Source organism: Sus scrofa, chromosome 5 (assembly GCF_054392235.1).
Source record: "Sus scrofa isolate SSC_HxYL_T2T_F1_AM1 chromosome 5, Sscrofa_HxYL_maternal_Yorkshire_Landrace_v2.0, whole genome shotgun sequence".
NCBI classification, from domain to species: Eukaryota; Metazoa; Chordata; class Mammalia; order Artiodactyla; family Suidae; genus Sus; species Sus scrofa.
In genome coordinates this window covers 79221762-79234682 of record NC_139387.1, presented here as the reverse complement: position 1 = coordinate 79234682, position 12921 = coordinate 79221762, and the positions used below count along the sequence as shown (strand labels likewise).

Here is a 12921-nt window from a genome sequence, read left to right as displayed (position 1 = left end):
ATAAATCAGAACACCAAATTCATAACTTCTGTAACAACTGAAAGAATTGAATTGAAATGACTCATTAATTGCAAAGAATGCTATGGTATACCACCAGGTATAAGATCTAAGAGGTGTTCTGGTTTTAGATCTAACACATTTTAATTTTTTTTTCATAGGCAAGAAATAGGTTTATTAGGATAGGACACTTGTGAGAGATGCAAGTGGGCAGGCAAGGAAGCTCTCCAACACATTTTAATTTTAACTTGGCAAGAAAAGATAGATTAAAAGTACATATTGCACCACAATCTTAAAACTATTTTAAACTATAAATTTAAGCTATTTAAACTTATTGTAAAAGTATTTTCTCTTCTAGTAAATTATTCCTCTAGCTTGATTCCTTTGACTTTATCCCATCTTTTTTCCAGCTTATTGGTTTACAATTAGATTGTCATAAATAGTTGATTAAATCAGTAAGGAAGCAGATGTAATAAAACATCTAAGACATTACAGATCAATATATTAATATCATTTTGTGATTAAATGAAAACAATGAGAAAAGCCAAAGTTCTATTTAAACACAGTTTTAATTTCTCACTGTGTTTTAAATATCTGGAGTACGCCAGCAGTATTTGCAAATAAGCACAGCAGTTATCAGTTATAACAACCATTCCAACACGAAAATAAACATCTTAGCACACAACAGACATGCATAACCAATATTTAGAAACTTTAAATTTTTTCAGAATATTTTGGGGAAAGTGTTATATAATGCACCGGGGTTTTAAAATGCCATCTGATACTCACTAGCTGTGACAACTTGGCATGCTACTATGCTTAGAACACCTCAGTTTCTTCATCTGTATAATGAGAATATTACCTACCTCATCAGTTTGTTGAGGCATTAAAGGTGATATGTATCTTTTATATAAACTTGGAATTACTTTTCGTTCTTTCTTCTCCTTCCATTCATTACATCAAGTCTTTCCATCATCTCTCACCTAATAATGAACACTAAATCTGGCCTCTGCCCAGATGTTCATCTCATACCCTTTCTAATACTTTTCTCCAGAGTAGGTCTTTTTAGAGTTCCTTGAAATGCTACAAACCACTGCTAGCTCAAACTGTCTGAAGTTCCAAATTGTACATCCAGTGTCCTCTTCAAATATGTGCAGTTATTTCTGCTGGCTACAAAATGAAGTACTAATCCCTGAACATATACTCTACACCCTCCATGATCTGAGTTCACCTACAGTTTTATTGCCTAATATTCTTCTTCATGGATACTCCATTTCACTCAACTAGGACTATTCATTGCCCATAAAGAGGTAATGCAAACACAAACCTCTTTTACCAAAACAGTTTACCATTGCCTATAATGAACATGCCCTTCTTTGTATCACAGATTCTTATTAAGGAATATTTCTTTAACAGCAAATCACAATCAAGTCACTTGACATTTATGTATGGCTTATTTTTTTCTGACAAATTATTTGTATTGTTGTTTATGCTATTATTTAATAGTATAACCTACTGACTAGACCATTTCTCCTTTTGTCCTCCCCAAATCATTCTCCATACAGCAGCCAAACTGCTATTTTAAAAATGCAGATCATATCAGGTCACAACTCTAGTGTGTTCCATACTTTGGGAAAAGACAAAAGCATCATGCACCATGCTGTACCTGCCCACCCTGCCTCCTCATTTCTGCTCTGGGATTTGTCACTCTGCCCTTGCTCACTAGGCTCATGGATCTGCATCTTTTAATCCTTCTTTGTCTATTTAATTCTTTCTCCACATCTTTTCCTATCTTATTTCTCTGATGAGACATTCTCTGACCATCTTTTCTAAAATACTCACCAACACACGCACACACCCACACACACACATTCATGTGCACATATCACTCTCGACACTTCTCCTGATTTTTTGTCTCCATATAAATTATCATTATCTTAAATTATTTTTAATTCATTTCTGATGCAACCAAACACCCAACTCCTCAAGTGGAATGTAAATTCCATGATGCAGAGATAATCTTCTCTATGGCCATATCTCAAATTTATTATACCAGAAATGTTCAATAAACACATGTTCATTTATTAAATTAATCCTTCTGCCAAAAAGTATATAGTCTGTTTCCTTAACCAGAATTTAAATTCCTTAAGGAAGAAAAATTGTATGAAGGCTCTAATGTTCTTAAAATCCAGTAGAGTGGCTTGAACATGATAGGCATGTAAATATTTGTTTCTATTTAATCAAATCAAGTAGAATCACAAGTTAAAGTAAAATGAATGTTAAGAATTTTGTGCAAACAATTAGAATTTCCAAAGTGAAACAGAAAATAGAACATAAAATAAAAATATCTGTCAACCAGTTCTATTTAAAATTGTTTTCCTCTATAAGTTTTATAAAATAGCTGATTACTCATTCGATGTGCTATGAAAATCTATTTTACTTTATATAGAAATTTCACTGGAAAAGTCATCTGCAGAATTATCATGTACTATATTTTAACTCCATTGAAATCAAACTAAACCATAAGTCTATGCAAATCTTAAATGAATTAATTAACTCAGGTCCCACAAAATCTGCAAGGGGACTTTTTGTCAGGAGTATATTTCTAAACCAAGGCAATGATATTTAAGCTTTTTTCTTAGAGTCACCAAACATATTTCCTTTTGTGATAGTAGAGATTGAGGGGGAAACAAATCAGTAAAAAGATCAACAGTATTAAAACTTCAAATAAAACCAAAATAATTCACTCTCATGTATTTTCAAATTTTTCTAACAGCAAACTATTTTATTGAGCTATTTCTTATTTCTTCCCCCCAACTCAACTTCAATGTTAAACTTTACAGTGAAAAGTTTAAAAAAGCAGATAAGAGTGAGAGAGTGAAGGAACCATGAGGTTGCGGGTTCGATCCCTGCCCTTGCTCAGTGGGTTAACGATCCGGCATTGCCGTGAGCTGTGGTGTAGGTTGCAGACGCGGCTCGGATCCCATGTTGCTGTGGCTCTGGCGTAGGCTGGTGGCTACAGCTCCGATTCAACCCCTAGCCTGGGAACCTCCATATGCCGTGGGAGCGGCCCAAGAAATAGCAACAACAACAACAACAAAAAGACAAAAGACAAAAAAAAAAAAAAAAAAAGTGAGAGAGTGAAATGCAAGGCACATAGTTATCATTCAATGATTATTTTAAATGAATAAATAAAACAATTTAAAAGGCCTTCAATATTATTAATAGGTCCTGGACTATTATTATGACATACACAAAATTCAAGTGGTTTGAAAAAGCAAGACAGATTCAGGATCAAGATGGCAGAGGAGTAGGATGTAACACTCACCTTCTCCCACAAACACATTAAAAAAACAAACAAAAAACAAACAAAAAAATAAACAAAAACCTTACATTTAGAACAATTCTCATGGAACATCTACTGAACACTAGCAGAAGACCTCAGACTTCCACGAAGGGCAAGAAGACCTCTGCATAACTAGGTAGAACAAAAGGAAAAAGAAGAGGGAGTTCCCGTCATGGCTCAGTGGTTAACGAATCCAACTAGGAACCATGAGGTTGCGGGTTTGGTCCCTGGCCTTGCTCAGTGGGTTAAGGATCCAAAGTTGCCGTGAGCTGTGGTGTAGGTCACAGATGCAGCTTGGATCCCGTGTTGCTGTGGCTCTGGGGTAGGCCGGCAGCTACAGCTCTGATTGGACCCCTAGCCTGGGAACCTCCATATGCCACGGGAGTGGCCCTAGAAATGGCAAAAAGACCAAAAAAAAAAAAGGGGGGGGGGAGTAAAAAGAAGAGAGAGAGACAGAAGAAGAGGAAGAAAAGGAAGCAGGATGGCAGGATGGGACCAGTACTCCTGAGAGGGAGCTGTGAAAGAGGAAAGGAATCTGCACCCTGGGAGGACATAAAACTAACAGGGAGATCAGTCAGGACAGAGAGGAAACCTCCAAGTCTTGGAGAAAAGCACAGCAGCTGGGCTGAGGAGGGCAAAACAGAGATGATCAAGACTACCATCTAGGGCACCACAGTCTGAGACTGTGGGTGGGGGCTGGGTGCTAAGGCCTGGACTTCAGAGGTCGATCCCAGAACAAGAACAAGGGTTGCCTGTGTGGAAACAACCTGAAGAGGGCTGGAGAGTGGTGCTTCACAGCCCAGGGCATGTAGGAAGAGGGCTGGGCTCTCCAGAGAAGCAAGGTGACAGTTTGGGGACGTGCTGGTTGGGGGAGAAGGGAGGAACCACCATGGGGGCTTGTCTTTCTGAGCATATACAGGCTCTCAGGTGGCAGGGTACCTCTTGCACAGGCTATGGGGTCACTACCATTGCCAAGAGCCCTGCAACCAGCTGCTGCCTGCAGGCACCACCCACTCATCTGGAAGCACAGGCAGTCCATGCACCTGCACACCTTGGATCAAAGGGATAATGGCCTGCACACACTAAGGAAAGCGACGACAAGCATACAAACTAAAAACAGCCCTCACACCAAAAAATAATAAACCCACACAAGTACCCAGGGATGTTCCCATATATAGATAGTCCTCCAACCCTAAAGTAGATCATTATTTTCCCTAAATTGACAGAGTAAAATATAAGTAAAATGAAGAACCACAGGAACCATTCTCAGTTAAAAGAGAGAATTCCCCTGAAGAAGAAACAATGAAAGATACCTCTGTAGTGTAACAGACACCAAGTTCAAAAAAGAGGTACTAAAAATACTAAAGGAATTAAGAACATCTATTGACAGTAATGCAGATTACTTTACAAAGGAACTAGAAACTATAAGAAGAAGTCAAGACAAATTAGAAAATTCACTTGCCAAGACAAAAGCTGAGCTAAAGGCATTTAACAGCAGAATGAATAATGCAGAGGAAGCAATAAGTGACTCAGAAGATAGAATAATGGAAATCACCCAACCAGGACAGCAGACAGAAAGCCAAATGAAAAAAAATGAAAGAGATCTATGGGATAATATAAATCATGCCAATCTACACATAATAGGGATCTCAGAAGGAAAAGAAGAAGAGGATTGAAAATGTATTTGAAGAAATTATGGCTGAAAGTTTTCCAAATATGAAAAATCAAATAGATATCCAAATATAAGAAAAATAGAGGGTTCCCAAGAAGATGAACCCAAATAGACCTACATCAATACGTATTATAATAAAAATGGCAAAAGTTAAAGATAAGAAGAGGACTCTAAAAGCAACAAGAGCAAAACAAAGAGCAAATTACAAGGGAACCCCAATAAGGCTAACAGCTGATTTCTCTATAGAAACACTACAGGCCAGAAGGGAGTGGCAAAATATAGTCAGAATTCTAAAAGGGAAAAATTTGCAACTTAGAGTAATTTACCCAGCAAGATTATCTTTTAAAATAGAAGAAATAATTTCACAGACAAAAACTAAAAGAATATAGCAATATTTTAAAAGAAATATTGAAAAGTCTTCTCTAAATAGGAAAGAAATAAGATATAGGATGGAGAAAATTACAATTGGAAAGTAATCACTTAAATAAGCCAGTATCCAGACCAAAAAAAGGGGGAAAAAAAAAAAAAAACCTATTTGTGAAAGCAATGATAAACACAAGGAACAGTAAAAGGATAAACATTAAGATGTAAAGAAAATCTAGACTTTTTTTTACAATGTGTTTGAGCCTATATGTCTAAAGCAAGCAGATATAGGAAGGGGTTAACATACTGAAAAAAACAAGGCAACTGCAAAAAAAAAAAAAAAAATTTCACAAAAACAAAAAAAAAGTAGAGGACACAACCATAAAAGGAATTCACCCAACCTAAAAAAGAAAAAGAAAGGAACAAATGAGAAAAACAGAATGAACTGGAAAACAAAGTTTAAAATGGCAATAAATACATATCTACCAATAATTACCTTTAAAGTCAATGGGCTGAATGCTTTAATCAAAAGACATAGAGTGGCAGACTGGATAAAAAAGCAAGAGCCTACAATATGCTGCCTACCAGAGAATCTCCTTAGGGCAAAGGACATGCATAGATTGAACATGAGGAGATGGAAAAAGATATTTCATGTGAATGCAAATGTCAAGAATGGGGGAGTCACAATACTCATATCAGACAAAATAGACTTTAAAACAAAGACCATACAGATAGATAAAGAAGGACATTATTAATGATAAAAGGGTCAATTCAAGAAGAGGATATTACACTCATCAACATATATGTGTTAGTATAAGAGCACCCAAATAGATAAAACAAATACTAACAGACATAAAAGGGGAAATTTATGGGGATACAATAAAAGTAGGAGATTTTAACACCCACTGTCATCAATGGACAGCTCTTCTAGACAGAATATCAATAAGGCAACAGAAATCCTAAATGACACAATAGAACAGTTAGACTTCATTGATATTTTCAGGACATTACATCCCAAAAAACCTAGAATATACACTGTTTTCAAGTGCACATGGAATATTCTCAAGGATTGACCACACACTGGGTTACAAAGCTAACCTTAACAAATTTAAGAGTATAGAAATTACTTCAAGTATCTTCTCCGACCACAGCGGCATGAAACTAGAAATCAACCGCAGGAAAAGAAACAAGAAAAAAATGACTACACGGAGACTAAATAACATGCTACTAAAAAAATCAATGAGTCAATGAAGAAATCAAAAAGGAAATTAAAAAATACCTTGAGACAAATAACAATGAGAACACAACCATATAAAATCCATGAGCTGCTGCAAAAGCAGTTCATAGAAGTTCATAGAGATACAGGCATTCCTCAAAAATCAAGAAAAATCTCAAATAAACAACCTAACTTACCACCTAAAATAATTAAAAAGAAGAACAAACAAAACCTAGAGTTAGCAGAAGGAAAGAAATCATAAAGGTCAGAGAAGAAATCAATAAAATAGACATTAAAAAAACAGAAAAAAAAATCAATAAAACCAAGAGCTTAGTCTTTGAAAGAATAAACAAAATTGACAAACCCCCGGCCAGGCTACCAAGAAGAAAAGTGAGAGAACCCAAATAAACTAAATATTAAATGAAAAAAAAAAAGAGAGAAATCTCAACAGACACAGAAGAAAAGCAAAAATCCATAAAAGAATACTATGAATAATTATAGGCCAACATATTTGACAACCTAGATGAAATGGATAAGTTTCTAGAACATACAGCCCAACAAAACTGAATCAAGAGGAAAGAGATTATTTGAACAGACAGATCACTAGAAATGAAATTGAATATGGAATTTAAAAACTCCCTACAAACAAAAGTCCAGGACCAGATGATTTCACAGGTAAATTCTACCAAACATGCAAAGAATTTATACCCATTATTCATAAACTCTTCCAAAAGACTGAAGAAGGAACACTCCTAAAGATATCCTATGAAGCCACCATCACCCTAATACCAAAATCAGACAAAGATACCACACACAAAAAAATAATAATTATAGGCCAATATTAATGTAGACACAAAAATTCTCAACAAAATTTTAGCCAACTGAATCCATCAACACATAAAAAATATCATACACCACAATCAAGCAGGATTCATCACAGGTTAACAAGGATGGTTCAACATATGCAAATCAATGTAATATATCATATTATTCCATGGATGGAACCAGGACTACAGCAGCAACCTGAGCCACAGCAGTGACAACGGATTCTTAACCCATGGCACCACCAAGATACTCCAAGAGCTGGCAGCCTTAACTATTGCAACAACCTCCCTTTCTCCATGTCACTCCCTCTAATTATTTTTTAAAATATTGTTTTGCCCCCATTGCCCACTTAGTAGCAATTCAAACCCCTTAGCATTTCAAAGAAGGCTCTTGAAAGTCTAGATCAAGTGTTATTGCCCAAGCTTATCTCTTGACACTCCCTCCCCCACCAACCCCTGTGTCCCTGCCAAAATTGAACAGAAAGATTCAGGAGGTGCTAGGGCCTTTGTAAGCCTCAGGAGTTTATGCATGCCTCAACATGTCTGTCTCAATCACTCCCTGCAAAATACAAGACTCAAACTTTTCTTCTTCATTGAAGATTTCCTTCCCTTTTTCCCCATCCTGCAGAGTAACTTGTTCTGCTCTCCACATTTCCATAGCAGTGTATTTACATATCTGACATATTATCTATTACAAAGCAACAGAATTAATTATTGGCTAATCTGTTTTTCTTACTAAATGATAATCTCCAAAGTATCGGGCTTTATCATTGCATCATTTTCTCTTCCAATAATAGTAGAATATCTGGCACATGCTAATACTCAACTCAATGCCTGGCCTAACAGACATTTGATAAATGATTGATGGGAAGAAATTATCTGAGCATCATATTATAAAGCAGATATTCATGGAAAGGGTAATTCTTATCAGACGATCTTCAAGGTCAAGGAGACTCAGAACCAGGAGCAAAGCCTGAAAGACATCTGATGTAAGGAAAAAGACATGAAAGAGGATGAGATATAAAAATGGTGGAAGAGTTGAAAGGCAGCAAAGACAAACTTTACTCACTTGCAAATTTTGTCATTTCTGAAGTATTAAGCAATCAAGTGCAAGTTAATTTGGATAGAATTCTCTGCAACAAATACAAAGCATTTTCTTCTTTCCTTCCTTTTGTAAACTTCTGATTCAGCTACTGAGCAATGAAGCTGCTATGGTGAAATACCACTCTACCAAATGCTTTTAGTTTTAGCCCATTTAAGCTATTGTGAAACTCAACTTGGCAGTCACCTTGGTGCACAGTAAAAGAGCAGGACAAATGAAACTTCCCTGAAGTTCTTTTTATCATCAAACAGTAGGAGAGCATTATTGGCTCCCTCCAGTTGTGGCTAGGTTACATGAGTTATATTTTAAACATTTTAGGCCAAAATTCTCACTGTAATGTGATATTATTGGGCTGGTTTGTCTAACTGGAAAGAAAGGCCTATTATAAGTAGAAGTAACTCTGCTTTACTTCTTGAGAGCGTACATAAAACTCTTGGAAAGGTTAGAAACCCAGATTTCTTTTTCCCCTAGAATGAATGGGAGAAAAAAAAGGAAAGGAATTCTGCCTCTTAAAGCCAATTAAAAAAATTTAATAACAAATTCAAATGTATTTAGTTAGCAATGGTAATATATTTTACATCCATTTCTAGAATTTTCAAACATTTTCCTATTAAAATTCAATGCATCTAGTAATAGGTGTTATTTACATACATCTATCACAGACAACCAACAAGTGGGTCATCCTGTAATCAAGAAAAAATAAGTCTGAAGTAAAAAGAATTAATCCACTTTTCTTCTCTGAGAGTTGTCATCTATTGTTTGTTACATTAAACATTTATTTCACCACTCAATGTGGAGTAAAATAGTATAGAGTGCACAGACTGTTTCAAGCGTTCAGTTGATACTTATAAAGTCTGCTAGGTAATCAATAGATATAATTCAAAATAAAACTTAAATATATTGAAGTGATCAAATTCAAAGTCTTATGGGGGTGGTCAATAGACTTTAATTGAAGCTAAATGGTCAGATTATTTCTAATTAAAATCATTGTTTCAGTTCATCATTCTTATGCCTTTTTGTGGTAAAGTGTGTGAGACTTTGAAATCTTTAAGAATGATACAAAACAAATTCAGGCCATTTCTATATCTTGGAGGGGAAGCTTGCCAGATTTAGCAAATCAAAATACATTTAAATTGCACATCACATGATATATATTAAAAATTGAGTCATTGTTTATCTGGAATTTAAGTTTAACAAAGAGTCCTGAATTTGTTTTCTATCATTCTTAATGATTTCAAAACTCCACTGCTATACATTTTGTGATTTTAAACAATTTATAGTATTGTTTTACATGTCTTCAAAACATGTAAATGGTTTAAACATATCGTTGCCATTGGCTCAAACCAAGGACTGTTGATTTTTCTCTTTAGCATTCCCCAATTGAACAATGTTTGTGTTTAGCTGGCTGTGTCTGAGACATATAACTGCATATGTCCTTTGTCAGGTCCTTCTTATTTGACAATGCTTCAATATTAAATTGCAATTCAAGAGTACAGATATTACTACTTTGTAAAAAAAATGGTTTATATATTTTTGTTATTCTTTTAATAATTTCAGAGTAGAAAAGAGGAAAATGCCTTTGCTTTTTCTTTCCATAATTGAAATTCCCTGTGTCTGAAAATTACTGTTGCCTTAAACTGCATTCTAAACTAATGGAAGCAGAATCTTCAAGAGTCAGTCCAAAAGCTGTTTAAGTTGACAAATACCACAGGTGATGCTTCTGCAGCAGTGAGACCCACTGCCTTAGCCAAAAAAAGACTGAGGCTTTTAATATTATTTAAAAGATTCTACTTACCTTTCCTTTCTCTGCATGAACCAAATATACATTTTTAATAATCTTATACATTTTTAAGAGTCTTACTATTTCTATAAAGCAATACTCATTTGACTTCAAGAACACCTAGAAGGTTTAATCTCTATAAGTTTATACATGGCTTTAATTATTAAATAGAGGCTGAGATTTTACAGGAAGGCCTAATTTGTTTTGGTTTTGTTGGACTCTCTGGAATATTGTGGCTTGCAAGAGGTGAACAATCTTTGAAGTTTTCAACAATCTATTGATACTTTAAATATATATCCAACCTACAATATTTATCCATATTTTAGTAGTTCTTCTAAAATCACACAACTAGCAAAAGGCTGGTATTTGAACATGTCTCACTGCAAAAGCACCATTCTTAGCCACAAAGCCATGTAGTGTCATAGATGATCTACTGCCTTTTCAGGGTCTTGCTCAAAAACATTCACATGGTAAACCCCAAGATATTTATTACACTGAATCTCATTTAACCTCTACCATCAGTTTGATCTTATTTAGGCTGGTTTATATAATTATAAATGTGGGAATCTCAAGTCAACATTTTTGAATGTTTCGGTTTCACATTATACTTCAGAATTTTAATTAGAATATGTTCCCAGCTAGAGAACTTTGCCTAATCACTAGTTCTTATGCCTCCTGCTCCATTTTAGTGGACTCCGATTGTAGATCTAAATTGACAGCCATTACATAAAGCATCCAGAAGATGATTAGCCTGGAAAGCTGATTTTTGTCAAGTTAATTACCAGTGGTACACACTGACTTTGATTCATGAATACGGCTTTTAGCAGAGCTCTTAAAGTGAGATGTTAATCAGTCAACACTAATTTTTTATAGTTTAATGGAAATGTCAAAAGGAGGGTTTCAGGGAAAGCCCAGGCAAGAGGAACCCTGGTGTGCACTGAAAGAATCACCAAATATAAAAGAAGCATTCATTTTCAAGAAGTGTTTTCAAGCTACTTGATCATGAAATGAACACTCCTTTAACGGCTGGAGCTGCAATCAAATCAATCATCAGTGCTCTTGACAAACATAGACATCAATTGAGAGATTGTGTTCCCTCTTTCAGGTACAAACTTTCCAAATTAAATACAGCTATGTGGCACTAAAGGTGAATACCAAAAGGCAGGACAAACAAGAAAAGGTATTTCTATTAAATATAACTTTAAAAATGTATTATATAATTTTTGATCAAACTGGAAATATTCTGCAATATCTTCCTAGTTTAATGGTGAACAAATCCTATTGGGAATGAAGACTTCTTCAACATCAACCTAAATCCTTCCTGCTGTTTTTTAAGCTTGTTGACTTTCTTTGTCTCATGCTGACAAAAGTCTCTTGAAATTCTTCCTCTCAGGAGAAAGATCTCCTTACCTAAGCACTTTTGAAAATGACAGTATAATAAGAAAATATAAGCCTCTTGTTTTGCTGCCAGATATCTCCACTAAGTATATTTCAATATCAAGGAAAAAAAATCTGACGTATATAGGATATAAAGAATCCATCTTTGGATGTAAATTTCAGTCTTCATTTTTTAAGCTTTTTTTTTTATGGCCAAGAAAAAACAATACGGGAAAATAAATGAAGTCTCATATGGGATTATAAACTCTTTGTCATTGGGCAACACTGCATTCCCAAAACACTGTATTTTGTATTTCAGAAACTGCAAATCAAGCATGACCTCAGCCTAAAAATGTTATGCCCAAATGTATATACTTACAGTAATCATCAATATCCTCTCCTGACCTACCTATCTTCACCCAAAGCCCAAGTTCATACCCAGGAACTGCATTTTTTTTATAAACAGAATGCAAAGACTATGGCTCCTAATTCCTCTGTAGATTACCACATCCATGACTGAAAGAATAAATTTCCTAGGAAAAATAATGCAATGATTGCATTTTTTAATATCTAATTAAAATATATACAAACTTTATAAGGAAGGGCAGAGACTGATGCAAAATGCCTGCCTCATTTGTTAATATCATATAGGCAAAAATTAGTGTTTTGATTATTTAAGAGGACTATTAAGTAATGCTACTAAACTGGGAGTTTTATATTAGCGAAATCATTTGAAAGAAAGGAATTTTATGGAATTAACTCCTGTCAGCTTATCCAAACATATGGACAACAAAATTTGTAGGCAAATCATTAACATTTCAATGCTTTTCTTTGCCTTTTCCTCAGTAGAGGCACCAATAGGATTTCTGGGCAAATGTGGATTTCAATCTTCTTTTGCACAAAAGACTATCACAGTCAGTGGTTTCATGTGCTCCTTTTTACATTAAAAAAGAAAATGACTACAGTGCAGAAATGCAGTTTTCCTAGCAGGCCATAAGCCTGGTCTACAAAGCTGTGGGACATCTTCCAGGACACCATTATTGAAATTTTAGAATTTGAATAATTTATCAGTAAAATGTATTTGATGCCATTTCATATACCACTATGATTATAGATTCAAATACTATGTTATCATCCTATTATAACTGCTGGGCAGAAATCTGTCTCTTGAGATTGTATGTCTCCATTTATTATCATTGATGTTTTCATTATTTTCCACATTGTTATATTTAGGAAACTTAATT

The 12921-nt window shown here is 34.9% G+C and overlaps 1 protein-coding gene across 4 annotated transcripts in view; it reads right to left on the bottom strand.

Moving 5' to 3' along the window:
* The window catches only part of CNTN1 (contactin 1), a 327378-nt gene that overhangs the window by 286244 nt on the left and 28213 nt on the right, over window positions 1-12921 (bottom strand). The window lies entirely within an intron of this gene.